At 45.5% G+C, this 25,686-nt stretch overlaps 1 long non-coding RNA gene across 1 annotated transcript; it reads right to left on the bottom strand.

The window, feature by feature from the left end:
• Positions 1-1,358: 1,358 nt before the first annotated feature.
• On the bottom strand, positions 1,359-3,344 carry LOC114135105 (uncharacterized). The gene is made up of 2 exons (XR_003593541.1): positions 2,837-3,344; positions 1,359-2,726 (listed from the first exon to the last, which is right to left on the bottom strand). It is a non-coding gene; the product is annotated as an uncharacterized LOC114135105 (long non-coding RNA).
• Between the last annotated feature and the right edge of the window lie 22,342 nt (positions 3,345-25,686).

Raw genomic sequence — 25,686 nt, 5'->3', positions numbered from 1 at the left:
AAAACTCCCCTTAACAAGAAGGAACCTCCAGTAGAGCCAGAACCAGGCTCAGAACCATTGTCCAGCTGCCACACAGACTGGATGTTTGATCAGAGACAGAAACACTGAGCCAGGAGAACCTTCTGTGTTGGAGAGAAGTAAAAATTTAACAGCCAGAGAGGAAGAAGGATTAGGTGATGGCAGCATTATGTCAGCTGATGTCCCGCCTCCAAGAAGGAATCACAGCCAATCAGAAAGCCAGATCAGATGAAGTGGCTATGGAGAGAAAAATTACTGAGAGATAACAAAAAGTTGACGTTCCTGACTTTTCCGTGTAAAGAAGTTGGATTCACTGCGGTTCCTTTTGGAGGTCAGGTGCTAACGTCAGGACGGTTTGCTAACTGTGGTAAACAACGTGTTGATGTTTTTCTTTCTGATTTCCACAGAAAACGTTTCCCTCATGTTTGACTGCAGAGTGATGTCTTCAGTCTGCCTTTGTAGAGTTAAAGATGAACATGAAGTCCAGGCTTAAACCATGTAGATTCTGTCCTTTGACAGAAAGCTCTGACTAGCAGAGTAAATCTCCACCGAGATTTCTTCCTTCCAGACATGATCTTCACTTTAAAGGCAGCGATGGAGTCAATGACGTCTGAAATATTTGAATGGAAATGATTTCCCAGCTCGTCTGCTGGGTTACAGCGCAGAGGTGAGGCGGAAGAGCAGGTCTGACTGAACGTTGCTCTGATCCCAGCAGGAGGCCAGGCCTCCGGCCCGGCTCACTGGTTTCCAGCCTGAAGCCAGTCCAGCTTCAGCTCTGTCAGAGATGGAGCTCCGTCTGGAACGTACAGAAGATGCTGCACATCCGATTACCAGAACATTTAAAACGGGAAGTTTCATCCGTTTGGTTTCTCTCTGGTTCCTCCACTACCCACCATCCAGCAGGGGGTCAGAGGTCAGAGGTGCTCTCAGATGATGGGATCAGCTGTTTAACCTGAAGTTTAAATCTACTGCAGGCGGCTGGATGTTTCTGGAGAAAACAGCTGAGTTAACTGTGACGTGCTGATGCGTGTTTTCCCTCTAACCGTCGGTCGTCGTCTCGCTGACGCAGCTGCAGACTCACAGGATGTTTGACCCAAATAAACCCACTCATGGGTGGACAAGACGTTTGGAGACTCAGGTGATGCTGGAGCGATGGCGTCGTGTGAACGTTGGATCAGTTTGTGGAAAATTAACACGAGTGGCTGGTTTGTTTCATAAAGCCCCGTTTTCAGTGCAGAACAACGAGATAAAGGGAAACCTTCAGCCATAAATCTGATATTTTCAGGACGTTGAATATGCAAACTATCGAAGGCGGCCCAACATAAAATACAAGAGATTAATCAGATGTTGCAGTGGATTTATATCAGTTTTTAACACCATGAAGCCTGAAAGTAGCGGATCTCATGCTCAGTGTGTTTCTGCTCCTCAGGGAATCAAACCTCTGACCCTGACTGATCGCCGTGGAAACAAAGCCAGCTGATTTTAATGAAAGCTGCTGGGTTTAAGCAAACACCCACGCTGCTGTAGTGCAAGCTGCCAGCTGAATGAGATGCCCTCTGGGTTCAAAGGTCGCGTTGTTCCCGTCCTAGTTCGCCCATCGCGTTTTCAAGGAGATACAAGCCTGATGTTAATAAAGCCGAACTATCAGCCGCCTGATTATCAACAGAGAGCAGGACCACCAAAGAAAGCCGTGGGTGTGGGTGTGTGTGAAAGCAGAGGAATGATCAGAGTGTGAACGTGTCTCTGAGGTGATCCAGGGTTGGCAGGTCAGAGTGTTTTAGGTCCTTCAGAAAGTTTCCTAATGACAGAAAGAGAAGCTAATCTTCCTGTGAGATCAGAGAAAATCTTCGGCTCCTGGAAACGTTTCAGGTTTTGTCTGAACCAGACCGACGTTGCGTTCGTCACGGTCGCTGTGGACGGACCCAGAACAGCTGACGCTCTGCCTCCACTGACTGAACGGACGGCATGTTTCTCAGAGTAAAACCAGAAAAAACCCTGGGAGGAACCTGGAGAAGCTTCAGGTCGTGACCTCTGACCTCTGCATTCAGAACCAGCAGACAGAACCTGGGAGGAAAACATTCGACCAGAAAACAATCGGATGTTCTTCAGAGGCGCTTAAAGATTTTAACTCGATTAATCCAAATTTCGTTTCCATGCTTAAGTTCTATCAGGTTGGGAACCTTTCTGAGGAACCTTTCTGTTTGCATGTTTCTGGTGCGCCCATTAATCTGATGCACAGCCACATCCGCTAACAGCAGTGATAGACAACCAAGCTGCTTCTCTCGTCCTTCTAACTCTAGCGATCTGATTGGACGATGGAAACACCATTGTTGTGTTGAAGTTGTGCTAAAAGGAGCTAGCCTATCAGCGAAGCTATGCTAGCCTAAAATAGCATCTGAATGCTAAACACGTAGCTCCTGACATTTATGAGAGTCATCTGGTTACAGTTTCTTACAGCAGTGAAATGAAATGTCCCTCTGGTGGGTCGGTCATCTGGCAGTCAGCTGAGCGACCCAAAGGCCCGGCTGGGGAAGAGGAGGATCAGGGAGCCAGAAATAGAACCATGTCTCTTACTGCTGGACATTTTAAGACCTGTTTGCAGGAAGAATGAACCAAAATAACTTCAGGAACTCTTCAAGAGTTGGGAAGAGGAATGGGAAAGCCTTCCTGGTAGCAGCAGTGGCCAGATATTCCCAAATGAAACGGCGCTAGAGAGACAGACAGGAAGAGTTTAGTCCGTCTGCCATGTCAGTGAAACAAAACCATCAGAACCACACGCAGCGATCTGTTTCACCAACCAGCATCCAGAGATATTCACCCAGACAGAGCGAACTCCTCTGATCTGCAGCCGCTAAAATAAACCGACAGGTTATCCAGACCAGCAGGTTATCTGAGGAGCTCCCAACAAACCTCTCCTGTTCCCAACCTGAAGCCGGAGCGTTCCGAGATAACGGCTAGAAGCGGGATTCATCAGGGACTCGTTGAAGGGCCTGAAGCATTACGCACAATAACGTCAAGGAGATTTAAAGTGGCTGCAGTTCAGCCTGTTATACTAGGAACCATTACATCCAAACTCCATTAGTGATCGTGGCTAAAGAGGATTTTAGAGTGAGGTTGAGTCAGCGCTGCGTGTAGCAGCGTGCAGCCGCTCCGGTTTCAGCTTCACATCATGACATCATCTCACCGCTCTGCACCAACCTACAGATAAATCTCTGCTCCTTGTCAGCTCACAGTGCAGACACAGAATATTACTGTATGTCAAGTTGCGCTAAACTGCATGTTTTTACCCTCTGACCTCTACAGAGGAGCACAGGACGGAGGGATGAGAGGAGGAAGGGATGCAAACCAGTGGAAGATAAAGAGGAAAGAAGAGAGGGAGGTGGAGACAGCCAGAAAGTCACTTTGTCCTCAAGAGTTCAGTGTGGTTCTGCATGGTTAGTCTGAGCAAATACTTTGGATTATTAGCCGTTTCTGTGTGTGTCGGTGTGTGTGTGTCGGTGCAGACACCTCGGTCCTAGCTAGAGGGAATAGCAGCCGTCACCCGGAGCTCGGCAGCAGCTGCTCTAAATTAGACCGAATCAGCTCCTCTAATTGAAACTCCCAGGATCCCTGCTGCTCCCTAATTGGTCTGCCTGCACCCTGATTGGTTACCTGATTATAATCGATTAGTTTGCTCAGCTGGCCCGGGACACAGAGACGATGCAAACGTTTAGAGGATGACAAACTAGATAGTGGTTCTGGTTCTGAAGGACCAGGAGAAAAACCAATACCAACCAGGTACTGATCTCATTTAGACCATAAAACCTCACAGTAGTCCTGCTGTAATGATAGTTCACTGATTATTTTAATGTGTTGTACTTTAGGAAGTAAAGTATCTACAATAAAGACCCGTAGTTAACATGAATCTCTTTATTCTAAGAAAGTAATATGGAAATATTGATTTGATGTGATTATAAAACTCAAACCTCAACCCAGAGGAGGCTAACCAAGTTTTATTGACAATAATTTGGATGTGCTGGATGATCGGTGGCTCTAAGGTCACACTTTGTGAAACAGAAAGGAATAAATTAGTTACTGGGGATTTTTTCACCCGCAGAACCAGATGAAGATTTCCTGTTACGCCTGGTTCACAGAGACGATTTTTCAAAACCTGATGGACTCCACGCATGCTGATAATAAAACATGAATGTATCATGTTTGGTGGTACAGTGTGTGATGTTGAGCTACAATCCACACCACAGGTGTCAAACTCCAGTCCTCCAGTCGCTGTCCTGCAGCTTTTAGATGTGCCACAGGTACAAACACTGGAATGAAACGGCTTCGTCTGGTGTAGATCAGTTCTCCAGAGCCTTAATGACCTAATTATTGTGTTCAGATGGTGCAGCAGAGGCTCATCTAAACGTTGCAGGACAGCGACTGGAGGACTGGAGTTTGACGCCCCTGATCCACACAAACAGACGGAAAATCCCGTGAAACTTCTCCAGACGAACAAACATGGCCGACTGGGCAGTCAGTGGAGAAATTTTAAAAGATGTCCGCTGACTGCAGCTTCTGTTCTGACTGATTCCACTCTGGGTTCTACCTGCCGGGTCCAAATCAACCCTCCTTCACCATCCTTTAGCATTAACACATGAAAGAGGAACCAGAGAGGACAATCAGAGACCAGACAGAACCAGATTTATCTCAGAGTCGTGTTTTCTCTGTGATGATGTCGTCAGGCGCTGATTGGAGATGATGGATGTTGATTCTGCTTTGCTGCGTCGATGTTAAATTGGTTTGTTTGATTACCAATCAAGGCAGCAGCGTAAGGCGATCAGCAACATTAATGTCTGCAGAGAAAAGTTCTGGTTCCGACATGTCTGGTTCCCTTATTGGACCAGATCAGTTAGATACCAGCTCAACGCGTCTTAATCAGTTCAGATACAAACACATTTATTGCTCTTCATATGAGCCAATAACAAATTAATCAATCAGTAACATGACCCAGTTCGGTCCAAATCACTCAGAGTCCAGAGGTTCTGGACTCTGAAGTTAAGACTGAAGATTCAGTTTGAATAAAACTCTCTGTTCCCGTTTCCTCCCAGAGTTCTTGTGAACCTGAGTAAAAGTTCCCAGTTTGGACTCATCTCCACATGAACCAACCATCTGATGTGAAACACGTGAGGCTCTCTGCCGTCCTAAACGCCGTTTCACTCCTGCTCAGGTTGACTAGGCCGTTGAAGCCTCCAGTCGTGCTGCACACCAGCAGCTCTGTTTGGGATCTTGGTTCTGTTGATGACCCAGTTTGGACCGAGCCTGATGGACTCATGTTTCCCTCTGGAATGACAGCGATCCAAGCCCAGATCATCATCCCTCCACCGCCGTGCTGGGCAGGCAGTACCGGATGTTTTCTCCGTCTGTCATGGCGACTCGTCTCCGCTCCGGTCCCCTCTGTCCAGAGGACGTCTCGTCCCTCATCCAGGCGCCGCTCTGCTGACTTCATGAATCTCCAGATCGGTTCCATGTTTCCAGAACCTTCGTCTGGGTCAAAGGTTCTGTGATTTTGGCACTTCATGGCCCGGTCCACCAGATCATGAATACGTTGCTTTCAGATTTAATAAAAGTCAGCAGAGGTTTGTTAGAAGCTCCTGTGGGGTTGAAACGCCCTCCGGCATGGTCTAGTCAAAGTAAATAAGTGGATTTAGAGGTGATGCGAGGAAAGCTCCAGAGTGATTGGACCTGATAAGTACCAGGTCCAGTTAAAGGTGCAGCTTGTTTCAGAAACTGAAAAATGTTAAGAACTGAGGAATACTCACTCTCTGAAAGCCTCTTCCTCCTCTTCCTCTTCTTCCTTCTTTTCCTCCTCTTCTTCCTCTTTCTCCTGCCTCTTCTTCCTCCTCCTTTTTCTCTTCTTCTCTTCCTCTTCCTCCTCTATCTCTTTGTCCTCTCTTCTTCCTCCTCCTTTTCCTCTTCTTCTCTTCCTCCTCTTCTGCTTCCTCTTCTTCATCTTCCTCCTCCTCCTCCTCTACTGAAAATACTTTGTGAATTATTGTGGTTATTTCACCGTGTGCCTCTACCGTTTGTAGAGTTACAGTCATAAATTATCAGCAGTAATTTGGGTTACTTAGTTTGTCAAAACAGAATAAAATGGGCTTCATTTTTCAAAGTCATATTTTCATTGTGTTAATCTTTCAATTATTAAACTAAATATTTAATTAACAATCTAAGTTTCTCACATTCAGCTCTGAACCAGCTAAATATTTAGTCAGCTCTGAGTTATGTGATTAGCTAATTTACTTGCAGAAAAGTGGAATGTTAAACTAAAAACTGAGAAGCTCAATATAAACTCTGAATCCTTCAGCGCTGATTCATCTGCAGATCCGCTGTGTCTCACATCTAAATGTTATATTTATATATTCTTTTGTAACTGTAACATTTATAAAAGAATGATTCACATGGTGAAAATCTGACTTTGAAACTGAACTCCTCATTTTCCCTCAGACTAAATAACCCAGATTAATTTCTGACTGAGTCAGTGTAAACGTCGCCCCGTCCTAAGCGACCTGTGACGTCCCGGTTTGGATAAAATGTTTCTGAGCAGCAGCAGATCAAACCTCTGATGTTCCCGTCTGTCAGCCAGACTCCGTGTCCTCTCCGCTCGTTATTTTTCATTCCTGGTCCTCCAGCTTCTTCTTCTCGTCTCACAGCGTCTTGTTCAGCTGCTGCGTTCGGAGACGCTCCGGCCTTTTAGCGCTCCCTGGATGGACGGATACCAGCTGCTCTCTGGCACATCTGCTGCACGCTCCATTTGCTCCTCACCTCCCGTCTTTCTGTGGACAGACCTGGACGTCCTTCACCGTTTGGGGACAGATGTCTTCTCTTTGGGGGACAGCGGCTCAACGTCCTGCAGAATCAGATTAAACGCTGAAGGAGGGAATAATCCTGGCTTGCTGCGCAGCGGTTTAAATAATCCCGTTTGGAGCCGTTCTGCTGAGAGTCGCTGGAATGAATATGAACAGGAAACAGGAAAGAACAATAAGCCAATCAGACTGAAGGTTTGTCCCTTCTGTTTGCTTCAGCGTGAACATGTTGAACACAGAGCAGAGCGAATATTTGGATAAAATTCATTCAAATTCAAAATCATTTCAGCTCCAGGATTTATAATGAACTTTAATCCAAACTGTCCAACATTTCTGCTGCAGTTTATGAAACGCGATGAATGAACAGCTCTGGTTGTTAAATCTGCTGGTTTTCCAGCGAGTTTTTCTCTTCCTCCGGTGTTTAATGCCTGCTGCTTCAGGCTCATGACCTTTAACCTTTAACTTAGGACTGCTGTTTGCTGTCTGGAACGATTCCAGATAAAACCGGTTTATTCCGGATCGTTGTGGGTTTGATTCCTTTGTGTTGTCGCTGCAGGCTAATTGATGCCGACCCAAAACAAATTTCTTTCACCTCAAAATTTCAGTTTGAGGTTTTGAGGGCCGTTGTTGGTGGCAGAGCGCAGCCTGCTGGAGTTTATCCTTCATCAAGGAGAGTCCGCTGAGAATCCCCATGATTTATTGATACCTGGCGCCGGTTTCACAATAACACAAGATGAAAAATGACACGTTTAGCTCGAATCGATGGTTCGGAGGGGAAGGAGCCAGAAAGCTGGTGCAGAGCTTGGGATGGTCCCTCAGCTGAACCGGCAGCTGTGTGGACGGACCGCACACATTCATCACCAGGTTCTTCTCCCAAACAGAGATGTGCTCCTCTTCATCACTGTCTCACCCCCCGTTTCCATGGTTTCCATGGTTCCCCCCCTTCCACCTGGAAGCAAAGTGCCCACAGCTTCGCCGAACTGGAATTGATGCCGGGTCAGAATCATCGCCTGCCGCTCTCCTCCGTCGCCTCGCCCACAGAACGAGGCACAAAGTGATTATTGGTGCTTTCAGAAGGAGCTTCCTGTTTCAGGTCTGGAGAGCGGCTCGTTTCCCCCGGCAACGGAGGAAGAGGAGGAAGAAATGAGAGCGGGAACAGACAGAATCTGGCCTAAATTGAAATGTTTGATCTGCTGATCTCTTGAACCCTGCTCTCCATCTGAGCTGCTCCGCTTGCTCTCCTGCTTCTCTCTGACATTTGGACCTTTTCCTCCAGGGTTCCTCAAATGGTTTTTCTCTTTGCTTATGTTTGTTGTTGTATTTTTATCCCAAATCTATAATCCAACATCTTGGTGAGTGGAAGGATCTTCTAATCATTGTCGGCGCAAAAAGAGAAATAAAAATCTGAATCTGAATTATTCGTTGTGCTGGTGAAACTTTGTGAGGCTTTAATTGGAATAATCGATGCTGTACACATAACAGCCTTGTTCAAGGATTTAGCAGTGCTGAAAAATAAATAGAGCACCTCTATGAATGTTAAATGGAGCATTGTGGTTTAAAGCAACATCGCTTGCAGCCATATTAAGTCTTTATGTATAAACAAAGCTCAGAGTTAGAAAAATGTCCTTCATGGAGCAGAAAGCAGGAGGAAACTCAGATCAGAGATCACACGCAAACCGCTGAGCGGATCAAGCTAACTGCGCTAAATGTGTCAGAGTTAGCAAAAAGGCTAAAGCGCTAAGCGAAAAATCAGCTGATCTGCTCATCGTCCTGAGGAAACTTTCATCTTTCATCACTGAGAGAAAACTGAACACCTCACAGTCCATGCTGCTTTGCTGGTACCTGAACGCCTCACAGTCCATGCTGCTTTGCTGGTACCTGAACGCCTCACAGTCCATGCTGCTTTGCTGGTACCTGAACGCCTCATGGTCCGTGCTGCTTTACTGGTACCTGAACATCTCACAGTCTGTGCCGATTTGCTGGTACCTAAACGCCTCATGGTCCACGGTTCTTCCCTGGTACCTGAACGCATCATGGTCTGCGGTTCTTCACTGGTACCTGAATGCCTCACAGTCCGTGCTGCTTTGAACGCCTCAGAGTTCAAACCAAACCCAGTCGCCTCGGGGTGCCGGTTCTGACTGCAGACATCATCAGAACCCTGAAGGGATCCGTCTTTATTCCAGATGTTTTCAGCTGCCTCAGTTAATCTGAGGTTATCCTGGATCGCCATGGAAACGCTCAAACTCACACATACAGCAGCTGCAACCGGACCTGCAGAACCGAACCGGACTCAGAAGCAAACAGACGCCTGCAGATTTAAGGCTCCTAGACACAGATAACTTCTACCCTGTGTGGATCTATGCAAATGAAATGCTATCTTGTTAAAATAAATGTTTGCAGAAACAACAGGAGTCATGCCAGAACCTGGTAACCATGGCGACAGCACGCTGATGCAGAGAGGACTGAACAGTTTGCAAACAAAACCGGAAAACCTTCATCCCGGTTCTGTTCTGGTAGATCCTGGTGCTGCTGTGTTTACGGCCCGGACGGGAAGTCCAGTACACACAGCGACCAATCAGAGCGAGCCGTGACTTTCTGATGCAACCAATCACAGCCTTGGCGAGTTTCCGTCATCAGATCCAGCAACAAAGTTAGACGAGCATAAAATATGGCAGATTGAGCGGCTGAAGCCTGGATGCTGAGTTTTGTGGTTTGTCTGATTCCTGAGGTCAAACTGTCATCCCTCCATGTAACATCGCCGCCGCGCCATTATGGAAACCAGTAAAACGTGGAGCTGGTTTACTGGGAATGACTGGATCAGGACTGTGTGTCTGCCGGAGTTTTGCATTTAAAGAGAAAATAACAAACGTGCTACATGTGACGTCCTGCGTCTGAAATGACTTTTATTATGCATGAATGAATTAACATGCAGCACAATTAAAGCCACACTGAACACTTCCTGTCCGTCCTCATTTACCGTCCCTCTCCCCTCTGCCTCCATCAAATCGTCTCAATCAGGTCAGTGAGTGGCTTTTCATCAACACACACACACACACAGAGGCTGCCCTGACACCGCGCTCCATGGGGGCGGGTGACACTGATGACAGGGTGACACAGAAATGAGAAAGTGTCAACAAAGATGGAGGAACAAAAGGAGCAAAGGAGGAAGAGGAGGAAGGATGAAGCAGCAGCTCAGGATTAGCCTGACTGTCAGCTGCTGTGTGGCTGCAGAGATCTGCTCTCTCTGCCTGCAACATGGGCTCAGAGGTCCTGGTTCTGGAGAACCAGGATCTGGATCTGAGGTCTACTGAAGAGGTTCAGGTTGGTAGAACCTGGATGGAGAGCCGGGTTGGACCAGCTCTGTTTTAATATCCAAAAACCATTCAAGCCTGGGTTGGATTAGAATGTGTTTGATTTTAATACATTTTATTTTATTTCCAAAAGTAAAAAGAGAAAAAAAAAGATTTCATTGCTTTGGCATCTAAACTGGACTCAGTCTAAGAGCCACAGGTCCGGTTCCAAACCCATCGTCACTAGACGTTTGGCCATAATGCAGATTTTAGTATCAATCTGAATTTGGACAAAGTTTATATAAAAATTATCATTTGACAGAAAATCAGAACAAAACTCTTTTGAGGTAGAAATCAGAAACTATTCAAAAACGAAACAAAACTTCAAGAGGAACTAAAGTATCGATCCGATACCGACTAGGTATCGATATTATTGATACTTTTGATCAATCTGTCCACCTCTAGCATTCCCACCAGTTCTGTTCAGGCCGCTTTAATCTGTTTGTCTATATTTCCGGTTCGGTTGGTGAGGTGTGAACGCTAATCGACCTCTGACCTCTGGTCCTCCAAACCTCCGTCTGGGTTCAGTTGAACTGAACTCTGGTTTAGTTTGAATGTGAACGCCAAGTGGACCGGAGACCTCTCCAAAAACAGGAAGTGGACTACAACGCAGGGCATTCTGGGTAAATACAACCAAAGCTAACGTGCTAGCCTAGCGCCAACAGCAGAAATGGCTCCTGGTCTTCAGCCAAAGACTAAAGAGAAATCCTCCAACACTAAAATCTGACGCCTCCATCTTGTTTCCATCTGGTGAAGAAGGAAGTTGCTCTCAGTGTCTTCAGAGGTTTTTGAGTCGTTTCCTTCAGTGGTTCTTGGTGCAGCGCCCCCACAGGCCAGGAGGGGAACAGGTTGGTTTGACTCAGAACCACAGCAGCTGGAAAAAGTGATTTAAATTTTATTTAAAATGTTATTATTTTTGATGTAAAGAGTCGTCAGAGCTGTTGTTTTTCGGTTGAGGGGTCGAAGCCTCCATCAGTCCAGTGTTGGTGGTCATGATGTCTGCTGGTTCTGTTACTGTGGTTCTGCTGCTGGCCTACTGAGGACTGAGGAGATGTAAAAATAAACAGGGAGGAAGACAGGAAGGCACAAAGAGAGGAGGAAGGGTGGGGGGCTGATAAGAGCAGAGAGAAGACGTACGGCTGAGGCGAGGCGCAGATAGAGCTGGATGTATAAAACAGGTGCCCTGAAGAAACAAAGAGCTGCTGTGACACAGACCATGAGATTGACTGTCAGAGGAAATAAGTTTGGCTGTTTCACACTTTGTCCACAGAAGCTTATCGCTCAAGCTAGGCTGTGTGCGCGTGTGGGCGTGCGTTGATGTGTGTCTGTGTGTTTATGTACGATGAGCCTGGACACTTTTTTCTTTTTGCTATAAACTTCAGGAAATAGTGAAATATATAGAAAACATAACTTTATGATTCAGCGCTGCAGTAACGGGCTGTTTCAGGTTTATTCTCTATCTGGACCAACTTGGATCAGATCAACTTTCTTCTTCTGCTCCTTCCAGAGAAAATCAAGAAACATTTTCCTGGTTCTGGACCAAGAACTCAATTAAGATGAAGTTGTGATCTCAGGAAGAGGGTTGTGGTTTTATTTAGGGGTAGCAGGCGAGTGTGGAATGATCAGGTGTTTGGTGTGGAGGAGGCTGAGTCGATGGTTTTCCACTGGGATTCTTTGGGAAGTAGAAACAGAGCCGAGTCGGTGTGAAGTGGTTCTGGTTATTAATCATTCTGACTCCTCTCTGCTTTAACCCGACTCCAGTCCATCTACATATAAAGTCCAGTTCGGTCGGTGAAGTGTGAATGCCAAGCTAACCCTGACCTCTGACCTCTGGTCCTCCAAACGTTGGTGTGGTACGGTTGACGTGAACTCTGGTTCAGTTTGAATATGAACACCAAGAGGACCAGAGGCCGCTCCAAATGCAGGAACTGGGCTACAGTGCAAGGCATTCTGGGTAAATACAGCCAAAGCTAACATGCTAGCCTAGCGCTAGCAGCAGAAATGGCTTCTGGTCTTTAGCCAAAGACTAAAGAGAAATCCTCCAACACTAAAATCTGACGCCTCCATCTTGTTTCCATTGGGTGAAGAAGGAAGTTGCTCTCAGTGTCTTCAGAGGTTTTTGTGTGGTTTCCTTCAGTGGTTCTTGGTGCAGCGCCCCTACAGGCCAGGAGGGGAACAGGTTGGTTTGACTCAGAACCACAGCAGCTGGAGGTGAAGCAGACCGTCAGCCTAAAATGCTGATTTCTCCCAACATGCTTTGAGTCGTTCCAACATGGATGAATCTCAGAGAAACTAAGTCCATCCATCCATCCATCCATCCATCTTCTTCCGCTTATCCCGGGTCGGGTCGCGGGCGTAGCAGCTTCAGAAGGGAGGCCCAGACTTCCCTCCCCCCGGCCACTTCTTCCAGCTCTTCCGGGGGAATCCCGAGGCGTTCCCAGGCCAGCCGAGAGACATCGTCTCTCCAGCGTGTCCTGGGTCTTTCCCGGGGCCTCCTCCCGGTGGGACGTGCCCGGAACACCTCACCAGGGAGGCGTCCAGGAGGCATCCTGACCAGATGCCCCTCAACTGTCTCCTCTTGATGTGAAGGAGCAGCGGCTCTACTCTGAGTGACTCCCGGATGACTGAGCTTCTCACCCTATCTCTAAGGGAGAGCCCAGACACCCTACGGAGAAAACCCATTTCGGCCGCTTGTATCCGCGATCAAAGCTCATGACCATAGATGAGGGTGGGAACTCAGATCGACCGGTAAATCGAGAGCTTCACTTTTTGGCTCAGCTCGCTCTTCACCACGACGGACCGGTACAACGCCCGCTTGACGGCAGACGCTGCGCCAATCCGCCTGACGAAGAAGGGAGCGGGAGATTGAAACTAAGTCATGAAAACGTAACTTAAAGCATTTCTGGTGTTTGGTTGCTGCTGATAAATATCTGTTTGAAATCTGAAAAAACGTTCCTCCTGATCGTCCCGTTGATTATTCACTGATTGATGTTTTAATGATTGGATCTATGGTCCAATCAGACAACAGGAAAGTGGATGAAAATAGAAAACTGATCACTGATAACATCAGAATCAGTTTAAGGAAACAGAGTTTTAGTTTTATTTAGCTGCTCATTTGAACAAACTCACAGTGAAGTTTTTCTTAGGTTTTCCTGTAAATATCGTCTTGGTTTTCTCTGATCCCATTCGGTTCCTCCTCTCCCCTCTGTCTTTGTCTCCATTCATCCAGCAACCTTCATGTTTTAACAGTTTATTTTTATCAGTCTCAGAACAAAGCGCCTGATCGCCAACCTGAGCGTTCTGTTGGAACATGCTCAATAATCTCCCTAAAATCAGCAGCGAGCCTCGACTGGAGCCAATGTTTCTCTTCGGGCCGGCAGCTCTCAGTAAAAGCTCCGATTTAATAGACAGTGAATGTTGACAGCTGGAGGGATTTAGCGCTCGGTCAGAATAGTTACCGTCTGGGGAGAGATGTGTCTCTGTGATGAAGCTGAGCAGGTTTCCATTACCATAAAACATGTTAAGTAGCTCTGACCACTAAATAAGTGATTTTACTCGTTTGGTTTCTGAATTTAAGTGATGATTATGTTTGAGGTCAACAGAGCTGCTGGCAAATGATGACAGACGCTGTTGAAGCTGCAGGAATGAGGCAGCGATGAGGGAGGAGACGGTGATGCTGCTGACCGGGTCTTTACAGGGAAACTCTGGCTGGACGCTCAGAGCTCTCGGTCAGGTCGGTTCGGTAGCCTCAGGTTGGGTTCACCCTCTGGAACCGCCGGATCCAAAACGTCTCCATAAAACTGACACGAGAGAATATCCAAACTATCAGGAACCACTGATGGATTATTGGGAACGATGCACCGACCTCACTGCCAAACACCACTCTGCTTATTTCAGCTGCAGAATCTGGAAGCTCTTTGAACTTTTCCTCACCAACACAGAGAAGAGCAGAACTGGGACATGATGTTCAGCTTTTAGCTTTTCTTTACGATAAAATATGAAAAGTGCGTCATGTATTTGTGTTCCTCCTCCTTTGCTGGTTCCCTCTGAATGAAGCCGTGTATAAAGGTCAGCAGATTCAGAGGTTTATTAGAGAAGAACCAGACTCAGCAGGCCGAGGCTACTGGTTAGCACCGCTAATTAAACAGTTAGCACCGCTAATTAAACAGTAGCACCGCTAACCATAAAGCATTAATGAGAAACATTAGCTCCACTAATGCTAAAGTACTACACCAACATGCTTTATTTTGTGGAAGCTAATACTAACATGCTAACTTCAACCATAGTGATTCCCACCATGTGTCAAGGACATAGCAATGCATTCTGGGTACAGAAAAATGATATTTGCTGCTCTGCATCATGGGACCATGTCAAACAGATTCGGAGTCTGTTTTAGGATTCTTGTTATACCAGAATATTCTGGAAGGTTATGACAAACTTATGAAAAAATTATGAAGATGGTTTAAATCAGGCTGTTTTATTTGGAATGGAAACATGACAAAACTTTTCTTTAACATTTTTATTATTTGCAGTAAATCTAAAAACTAAAAACAAAAACCTAAACTTCAGGTATATAATGTCCTTAAAATTGAGTTTAAACTCAAGTTTAAACGAGTTTAATCGCTAAACTAGAATCTTGAAAGTCTTTCAAGATTCTATCTGTTCTTGAAAGACTTGGCCCCTCGATCAATGATGTGATTTAGATATTATAATTCATATAATGCCCAGAGATAATGTTCCTGCTTACATCCATGCAACGTCTTTTAAATGACGTTATTAGGAACAAACAGAGGAAGCATTCGTGCTGAGTAAACAAACTTCCAAATATGAAAATAAATAAACTACCTGAAAAATTCTTAACAGTTGAACCAAAACTTCCACTCAGATGTTGAACTTTATTCAACTGAAATCACAAAACAGCCAAATAAATGACATGGGAAGCTAAGTGTGTTAACGGTTCTCAAAGTTAGCTGATGATTTATGTTGTATGTGTGCTGGTGAAAGGCATGCTGGGAGTTTTCATTTGGATTGATTCTTTAAGGTGAAATTATTTCAGTCAGTGTGAAAATGTGTCTGCATGTTTTTATGGTTTTTATTTCAACGGCTCTGTTTGGTGTTGGTTGGACCGTTAGGATCCGATCCGGTTCAGTTTGGAGGAAATGAACAGAACTGTTCCTGCAGCCGTCTGCGTTTTCCTCAGTTTGAACAGAGCTGGGTTCGTCCTGGGGGAGAAATCCTCCACGTCTTCCTCCGCTCTTCTCCAGTCACCGTTTCAAGGCGTTGTAAAGCTTGATGACTTCCTGTGTCGTTCTTTCTCGATTACTCCCTTAATTATCCGTTGGTGTGTGCCGGAGCGCGTTCCCCGCAGTGTGCTAGAAGCTGGGTCATTACGTTCAGGCAGAGGGATGATGCAAGAAAACACACACACACACACCCCTGCACACACACACACACACACACACACACACACACACCCACACACAGGTGGTGAGGGAAGGAGAATGTAATTAATAATCACAGTGGGAAGTGTTTCACAGCTAAATGCTTGTATTTCCTCCTCCCTCTCTGGGTGTGAATGTGTGTATTTGCTTCTCATTTGCATTCATCCACTTGCAGCTGTGCACAGTTTGCATTTTCGGTGCATGTGCTCCTATTTCTGTGTGGAAATTGTATTTTATTTTAGTCTTCAGATATGAAAACATGCAAGTCAGCTCATTTCCAGCCTGATGAAAGCAGGTGTTGCTGCAAACGGACAGAGAAGAGACTTATCTACGGATTAGTACCAGCATTCCTCCAGGGAAGGAAACTTACTGCCCTGCAAATAAATTCCCAGTTTTCAGATTTTCCACTGTGGCTCCCATTACAGGAAGATGAGCTCTTAAATCGTAGCAAAGAAAGATGAGGAGAAACAGGGGAAGACACCCTGGCCTGAAGCAGGAGCTTTACTCTGTACTTTGATTATTTTTATGACCTTTGTTCGCCAGGAGGTGAAGAACAAAGCGACGGGTCAGAGACAGTCTGTCTCAGCAGAGACAATCTTCACTTTCATCGTCACTTTTCCAGTTTGCCCTGAAGGAAAAACTCAGACTGAGGAATGAGAGTCATGGAGCCCAAAACTGACCTGGAACCAGAGAAACTAGGACTAGTTGAAGATTTGAGGTAAATATGTTGTAATTTTTCTGTTGGTGTAAGTCGGTGCCTGGATGCAGTTTAAACTTTTTAACCTGAAGTGAATAAATAACAGATTACGGCACTGTGTGGTAACTAGGATCAGTCTGAAAGTATTTGACATTTGTCTTGAATATTCACTACATAAATAAACTTCATTGAATTGTTAACATGAAAGTTGTTGTTTATTCTTAAGAATTTATATATTTATTGTTTTTCTCGACATGCTGAGCTGATAATGTTAGAAAGTTAAATTGGACTGAAGTCCAAAAACAACAGGAGGCTGATGAGGCCGGAGCACAAAACATCTGGACCGAGACAAACTGCCTCAAACTTTTAACACCAGAGGTTCTGTGCTGGTCAGGGGGACAGCAAAACCCGTGGAGGCCTTATGTGGCGGTGGTCGCAGGTTCGATTCCCAGCCTGGTGACATTAGCTGCACGTCTTCCTCTCTTTCCTGTTGGACCAATGTCAAATAAAGGCCACTAGAGCCATCAAAACCCCTGCTAAACATGAGATATCTGCTTGTGATTTACTGTTTGCTATGCTAATTAGAGCTAACATTGTTCTAGCTAATTGTGTTAGCTAGAGCTAACACCTTTAACTATTCCTTTATTACACTACGTTCCATAAAGTCCAACTGGAACTAACCCATTTAGCTGAAGCAAATACCATTAGCTGGAGCTAACGTTATTAGCTGGAGCTAACGTTATTAGCTGGAGCTAATGTTAGTACCTGGAGCTAACGTTATTAGCTGGAACTAACGTTAGTACCTGGAGCTAACGTTATTAGCCGGAGCTAATGTTAGTACCTGGAGCTAACATTATTAGCTGGAGCTAATGTTAGTACCTGGAGCTAACGTTATTACCTGGAACTAATGTTATTAGCTGGAGCTAACGTTATTAGCTGGAGCTAATGTTAGTAGCTGGAGCTAACAGCTTGAGTCTCTTTGCAGCTACGCTCTGCTTTGGGTTAGCATTATAAAACTGAAATTAGCTTCTGATTAAACCGGTCAGCTCTTTATTACCATCATCATCAGCCGGTGTTTTTGAATCCTGAATCGGTGTTTAGCTCCTGTTTGCATTGACCGGAGTTCTGATTGTTTTCTGACATCTGGACCAGAACCAGCAGCCTGTAACCAGACCCAGAACCAGAACCTGAGATGAGACCAGACCAGGTTAGAGAATCTAGTTTCTGAGCGCTGAGCAGTTTAATAGTGTTCCTGTGACAGCGGCAGTCAGAGCGACTTCTTGCGTCTGAACTAAGCCCGACTGCTCTGGTCCCGAGCAGCCGGGCTTTTTCTCCCGCTTCCATCAACGTTTCCAGTGACGGCCGCTTGAGCAGAAAACTTCGCTCAATTTTCAAAAAGTGGAAGATTGTGAAGCAGCTCGGCTTCCTGCTGCCAGGTGGAGGAGAGGAGGAGAAACCTGAAGGCATGAAGTGTGTGTGTGTGTGTGTGTGTGTGTGTCGCTAGTTGACCAAGCATGAAGAAACAGTCCATCTGCGCTGAGAGGATGAAGAGGACGCCATCGCTCCTCAGAGCTAACGGTGGCAGCAGGGGGTGTGAGGGAGTTAAACTTCAAAGGTTGAACCATCCTTAAGGACGAGCTGGGATTCTGTTGGACCGGGACATTTCCTCTGAGTCTTTCCTCTAAAAGCATTTTTCTGTTGGAAACTGAAGATTTAAGCATCCGTGTTTCAGCAGAAACATTTGGACCCGACTACAGAGTTAATCTGAAACATGAATAAAAGTCCAGTTTTACTGCAGCTGATGCTCTAACTGGTTTCTGTTGAATCTGATTAAAAACTCCTGCTGGTCGTTTTGAGGTTTTTCTCACATAAACCAGGTGAGAGAAAGAGCCTGGATTCCTGCAGGTAGATGTTAGAGGGGAAGTCAGTCAGACGCTGAGGATGCTGAAGCTACATGAACATAAATCAGCGTGTTGTTCTCCTGAGGCAGCGCGTCAGAGGGGAACATGTTCACACTTGAGGAGGAATGTGTTTGTTCCCTGGAGGCGGACTGAGCAGCGAATCCCGGCTGGATCCAAACAGTCTGCACAGCAGTACCGGATGCTTCACTGCAACACACACACACACACCCATAAACCGGACTGGGATAAGGCTGAAGGACGTCAGGAGGCCGACCGGCACCAACACACAGCAAAACAAAGAACCGAGCTGCAAACACATCAACATTCAAAACAAACAAAAAAAACCAGAATCAAAAACCAACAATCAACAAAACAAATGGAAACAAAATCTCTGCAGCCACAGGAAACTCACGCCACAAAATGAAAGTCCTCCACGCCACTAGGGGGCGACTGAAGTAGCTAACATTGTAAAAGACTTTATGTTTGAAAAAGACATGAAGTATAACCACCTTTCCTTTCTTCTGGTCTTTCTGAGGGTCTGGTTCCAGGCGGTTTGGTGGTCGACTCCCCCTGGTGGCCTGGAGAATTTCTGCTGGGTGGATAAAGTTGGCAGCATTTTTTTTTTTGCTTCCATTTTCTGCGGCTGCAGCATTTCCTGTTCACATTTTTCTGTTGCAGAAGTTTTTTTGTGTGAGTTGATTCTGTTTGACTGGGTGATGACAGGATGTTACACATGAGGAAACTGCAGCTTTTTATTTTCAGGTAAAGGTTAGTAAAGTTTTCTCAGACAGAGCGACCCGGCAGGCAGAACTAACATTTACTCACATAAATATCAATATGTTAAATAACGCTGATTAATATCCTCGAGTGAGAGAAAAGACTTCATCAAAAAACAATAAACCTGATGCAAACAATTGGAAATAAAAATAAAAATCATAAATTATTCTATATTTAGCAGGTTTCTGGATATAGAGACAGACATAAATATTGACATCCCATAAACTTTGATAATTCATTTAATAAGGTAAAGTGCTGGTTGGAAATTGGTTCATGAATTTTAGTTTGAACCATTTCCTGTTTTCCCCTCATGACTCCAACAGTAAAATGTTTCATGTCAGGAAACTGCAGAACACGTTGAAAACTTTCTGGTTTGTTTTTATGTTTTAATATTTGATGGTTTAACGTTTGAGTCCAGACTCTCCGGTGTCTGCAGGTGAAGTCCAGCTGTATCTCCCAAACGCAGCTCATGTCCATCTGAACGTTGCTCCTCATTTTCTCTCCTTTTGTTGGAAATTCCTGCCTGCCAAAGCAAAGATAAGCAGTTATTAATTATTCTTCAGGCTAAAACGTCACTTTGTTTTCAGGAAAACAACCATGGAGTTATTAATGCCTGTTGAGGATTTGGTTTTATTTTTAAAGCAGCAGAAAAAGTTTGACCAGGTGTTTTTCAGCAGCAGCTAACTGAGCGGCTCCAGAGCTGATGGTTATGATGTTATGATGCTTATGTAAAGCACAGCTACATGTTAGTGGGAGCAGCTCAGCCACATCCTGATAAACACGGTTATTAAGTGTTTCCCTGGAGAAGAGGAGAAAATGAGCAAACTAAAACTAATTCGAGCTTCTTGATTATTCATCTCAGACCCGCCGTCGCCATGGCGAGCACACTCAGCTAATCTTCTCTGCTCTAATGCGTGTGGGGTCATAAAATCTGATTTGCCTCCTCGGTTCTGCTGAGAGCCACTGATTCCTAATTTTCCCCTTCCTGTTCACGCTGGGACCCTTCCTCCTGTCATTCAGGTTCCTCCGCCGCGCCACGCGACGCCACGCCTTGCCACGCCACGCCGCGCCCCGCCTCAGCCTAGCCTCCCTCTGGATGTTCGTCCACACAGGATGAACTCTGCGGCGCCCTCCGGTGGCCGGTGTGTTGGCTGTTTGGTGGAGACTTCACCAACTGTATCCTCGGCCTTGCTTTAAGGAAGCGATCACAGAGAGAGCGCCCCCTTCCTGCAGACAGCGCCCTCCGTGGGTGAAATGTTGGTATTACCTCTGTTGGTTTGTCTGCAGCGGCTCTACTATTATTTCCACGGAAATCTCTGGACTCTTCGTCACCATCTGTACCTTGTGAATCCATCTTTGCAGAAGTATTAACTTGCTTATGAAATACTTAGGAGACAGGAGACATCCTTACCAATTTAACTGGTAGCCACACTGCCCTGCTCTGGCCGAACACACAGAGAACAAGGAGGCTCCGCCTTTATTGCTTTTATAAGCACGTAACCTTACGCTTCACAAAGTAGTGCCAACAAAAATACAATAGTGGCAAGCATCGTACTCAACAACCTCACTGCGTCAGATAAATGTTTCTCAGACTTCGGTGGAAACCAAACATTAGGACAACAACAAACTTCTGACCAATCACACACCGCTTCACACAGATTGAAGTAGTTTGACCCGACCCAAAGTCCAGAGGAGCAGAAAGACGAATGATGCCGTTTTCATCATCGGATTAAACAATGAGAGACGGTTTCCACACTTTGGGTGAAGTTTGGGCGACTGTTGAAATGCTGCGTTGGTGACATAATGAGCGGCATCATGTTGGCTGGCGGCCATCATCTGCTCCTGATCCACTGTGAGGCCGTCCGTCCGTACCGCAGCCTCTGAGCCGTCCTGTCTGGTATCTGACCTGCTCTCTCCTCCTGCTCCATGTTTCAGTCACAGCCTCTCATATTGACTCTGTTCTGATTCAAGAATTGCGAACTCCTTTCCGACGGTGAAACCTGATGAATGAAGCAGTGAGTGTGAACCAGCCTCAGCTCTCTGAGGCTTTAGCTCCACCCCTCCTGGTTTCCAATGTGTGGAGTTCCTTCATCGGTTCGGTCCTGCGGGCGAAACAATCCCTAGTAAACAAACCGTTTCCTCAACTGTTCTGGCCAAGCCAGGTCTGAGTCTGTGGGAAATCCTCTCTTCCTGTTTGAACGTTACTTCCTGGTTGAGTGAAACCACGTTGCTGTCGGTAACGTGGTGTCAGAGTCGGACCTGGAAGCTGCAGTCAAACATTCTGATCATTTCTCTGGTCAGTAAAATCTGTTGAACCTTTTCTGGGTTGTGATTTCTGTTTTTGGTCCAGAGTGAATTCAGACTGTTGAGTAGATCAGATGTAGAGTGAGTGTGTCTGTATAAATGTGTGTTTGCTGAAGCTTCAGAGTCTCTCAGCCTGTTTGATTCTGTTTGGTGACGTCTTTTAATTCTATCTCTATAATCGCACATGTATTAAATATTTCCCAGAATCCAGTTCAAAGAGGATTCCTGTATTTGAGCTGAGACTCGTCAACATGACTTCCTGTGTTTTTCTATTTTCGTCCTTTGTCCCTGGCTGTCGTCACTCAGAGTAATGAGTCAGCACAGAAACGTCAATCATTCGGCTTCCTGCGCTGCTCCCAGGACACACAAACAGCAGGCGGGTCAGAACCAGACAACACAATTAGCGCCTGCTTCAGTCTGAGCTGCATGCAGACACGCTTCACTCTGGAAACGTCCAACACATCAAAATAACTCTTTATTTTCACTCAGGACAGACGTGTGTCTGTGGGTCAGGCGTCGCCTGCGAGGTCCAAATGGACTCACAGTTGCTGGGGATGGATCTGATCCATTGTCTCACCCTGACGCCATCCTCCTCTCCTCTTTAAGCGTCTCAGAGGAGGATGCTGATGCTGCCAGGAGGAGCATCTTCAGACCGCTGGGCTCAGACTGCTGCAGCTGGAAACAACAAGCAGAGAAACAAACGGGTCAAAGACGACGAGCAAAAACAGCAAAGAACCCAGGATGAAGGTTAACTGAGACGATGGAGTGATGATGAAGCAGAACATGAATCCAATCAGAACCAGCTTCTCTCAGCAGCAGAATCCACCGGACCTGCAGGAACAGTGACTGATGACGGTTAAAGGTTCTGAAGTTCCTCCAGCGGCAGAGGTAGCTCGGTGCCGATTGGTTGTTCTGGTCAGAACCCTCCAGAACCTGCTGTTCCTCTCTGCTGAACCCAGTCACTGAGGTTCAGTCCCCCGGTACTCCGCCGCCCCCCGCTGTGACTCCTGCTGCCTTTAACTCTTCCAGACTGGAGGAAGTGGGCCAGGCAGCTCCTTAATTACTTCATTAATTTTAATCTGATCCAATTAATTACATTTTTCAGGCTCTCCCAGCTCTCCATCCGAGCCGCTGGAAGTTCTCCTGGTAGCCAAGCGCCACAGCGGGAGACCTTGGCTGTCCTTCTGCATCAGAAGGAAAAACCCTCCTCCTCTGAAATCAATTATTTCTCCCCGCTGACCAAATAAAGACCCTCTCTGCTGGTGTTCTGTAATTATCCGGCCCGCGCTCCGGACACTTTTTCTGCTTTGACAGCATTAAGCAGCTCAAACTGCAGCCTGTTGGTTTAACCCTGTGAACCGCAGCAGTCGGCCCGGCGGGTCGGCCCGGCGGGTCGGCCCGGTGGGTCGGCCTGCTTCACGGCCTTTTGTGGACTAAATATTTCATGCCTTCAGCACCAGGTTGTTGCTCAGAGGACTTCCTGTCGGGTCGCCGGTGGGATTCGGGCCTCCAGGTGAAATCTCAGCGTATTGAAGCCGGGATGATGTGATCCAGGTTTCTACTCAGGCTGACGTGGCGCCGAGCAGCTCGACTCTCTGCACGGACAAAACACGGTAACACTTGATGTGAAGGGCTGACATAAGACTGACATACCCACTGCACAAACCTGTTCATAACGAACCTGCTCATAACGAACATGAACGAGTCTTTATGAATGTTTATGACCGCTGTCATGAAGTCTCATTCTGCAGATAATGAGACTTTAATGCAACTTTTCATTACAAATGTCTTTATTTACAGAATGAGATTTCATGACATCAGCCATAAACATTCATCCATTCATTCATTCATTCATTCATTCATCCATTCATTCATCCCACTGACTTCATGTTTTAAAATGATTCTCCGAACAGAAACGATCTGCCATGTTGTTCGTTCTTTTGCCGAAGTCTCACGGTCGTGTGAACTTTGGGTTTATGTTATGTCTCTGTCTCAGTTACGCTTGTGAGCTCAGTGTTTGTGTGTGTGTGTGTGTGTGTGTGTGTGTGTGTGTGTGTCTTATCAGCTCCTCTGCTGGGTCACTGAAGGTCGTCTGACTGCAGCTGCAGGTTTTCCATGAGCAGAAATCACTTCTCACAGTTTGTCTGAAAATGTTATTAAACTTTTTTTCCCTTCTGCATAAAAATGTTTTGAAAAATAAATAAAGAGGAAAGAAAACTGAGCAGGAAAGTTTCTGTGCTCAAATCTGTTTAATGTTCTACTTAAACGATTCTCACTGTAAACTGTTTAACTTTAACATGGAGAGTAAAAGATTAGCAGCAACATTTTGCATATTTTCACCTTATTATTCATACATCTGTACATGCAAACTAAATATTTAGCTCTGAATTATTTTTCAATAAATTTAGTTCATAATCTAAATATGTAATTTGGAGCTAAATATTATATTTATGTCATTTCTTCATCGATTTGTTACCCGATTTTCTCCACCTGCAGTTTTCTGCTGATTGACTGAAATCTGCATCTGTTAATTTTTCTGTTTGGATTTTTTTTTTCATGTTCTGCTCAGATCCAGTCGGTTCTGTCTGGAAAACACAAAGAAAAAGCAGAACTTTCTTTTTTGATCTAAAGTTTCTTTTCTGACTTTTAAAATGTAACATGTTCTTTGAATGCCTTGAATGAATTTCAATATAATGTCACTTTTTCCACTCACACTTGGAGGAATGTGTTTGTTCAGATTAAACATTTCTTTTTCTTCACTCTTGAAGTTTTTCTGCATGAATAAATCATAAAATTCATCCACGTTTCAAATCCTGAAAGCTCGACTCTGACATGAACATTTCTGCAAATCTTTCTGCTGGCAGACGAGACAAAACTGAAAACATGGAAACAAACAAGTTTTACAGAAAACTTCACAATCATAAAATAAACATGTTAATGAAAATCTGCATCCAGGCTTCGGTGAGCAGGAAACAGAAAATGTGTGGAGTTACAGAAATATGAAGCAAATAAGCCAAGAGTCCTGCTTTTCCTTTCACCTTTTCCAGAAAGGTGAAAGGTCACCTGGTTCTGTTTGTTCCTGCCAGCTCAGCCGACCAGAGCAGATCATCTAATTTTCCCTCATAAAAAATAATTCCTGCCGTTTGCAGCAGCAAGATGTCTCTTCACCTAAAACATGTTCATTGAATAGTTGAGGTTTTCTCATTTTCTCTGAGACACAAATCCGACTTAATCACCATGGAGACAAGACAACACAGGAACACGCCGACGCACACACACACGTGTTTGCACACACACACGTCTAACCAGAAAGTAGAGACTAATTAACCCAACAGTGACAGTTTTTGACTGCAGGAGGAAACCCAGAGAGAGACTCCCTGCAGAAAGACACCAGGCTGGGATTCGAACCCAGAACCTTCCTGCTGCAAGGCAGCAGCGCCACCATTTGACCAGATTCATTCAGTTCAGTTCATAAAACCTTTTCTATCTGGGAATGAACAGCAGTTTGGGTTTTTTACTCTGTCCTGTTGGGGAAGCATGTGGCGACTGTGGAGAGGAACAACAGCAGAGATGCGACCTCTGGAGGTCGGCTTGAGGTTTGGAGCCAGAAAGGCACAAAACATGACTGATGAACTGATTCTGCAGGACTGTCTGTTTCATAAATTATATTTTTCATAAATTGTCCCTTAATTAATTTCATGACTGCTGTTATTTGAGAGAGGAAACCTCAGATTTGATCTGCACAGCAAAACATTTAACAAGTCGAGTTAAATACCAGCATTAACATTTGCTTTTCATCACGGCGGCATTCAGCTGCTGCTAGGAGCTTACAATGAGATTATAGTAAATAATTACAAACGCCTTCACAATAATGGAGCGCTGCAGATAACAATGCAAATGTAAGTATGGCACAGCAGAGAGATAAGAGCGGGTCGAGGCGACGGCGCCGTCATTTGTAAAACTGTTTGTGATAAACGTTCAGAAACAGACGAGGGTCAGTCAGGCAAAATGGAATTTCATCACGGCAGCGTGAGAGGGGCAGGATCCCGGCGAGGGGCCGGAATAACAAGTAGACACAGAGAGAGGGGAGTATTTCAGGGATCGGCCTCGCTCTTATCAGTGCAGTCCATGCAGGAGGAAAAGCAAGACTCAGTAAAGCAGACGAACCGTCTGCTCAGACACACACCTGCTCTGCTGCTAAAACTAAACGCCAAATTGAAAAACGACTGCTCTTAAAAAAATAGGGCTGGGAATTGTTTTTTCTTAAGGGTCCCTGAGCGTGTTGCTCACTGCTGTCAGTCTATCAATTTCTGGGTCGGGATTACAGTCGGCGTTGAGTTTCACCCCCTGCAGGCTCAA

Source organism: Xiphophorus couchianus, chromosome 20 (genome assembly GCF_001444195.1).
Source record: "Xiphophorus couchianus chromosome 20, X_couchianus-1.0, whole genome shotgun sequence".
In the NCBI taxonomy this organism is placed as follows: Eukaryota; Metazoa; Chordata; class Actinopteri; order Cyprinodontiformes; family Poeciliidae; genus Xiphophorus; species Xiphophorus couchianus.
The sequence above is the reverse complement of the archived record's forward strand: the minus strand, read 5'-3'. Positions and strand labels throughout refer to the sequence as shown.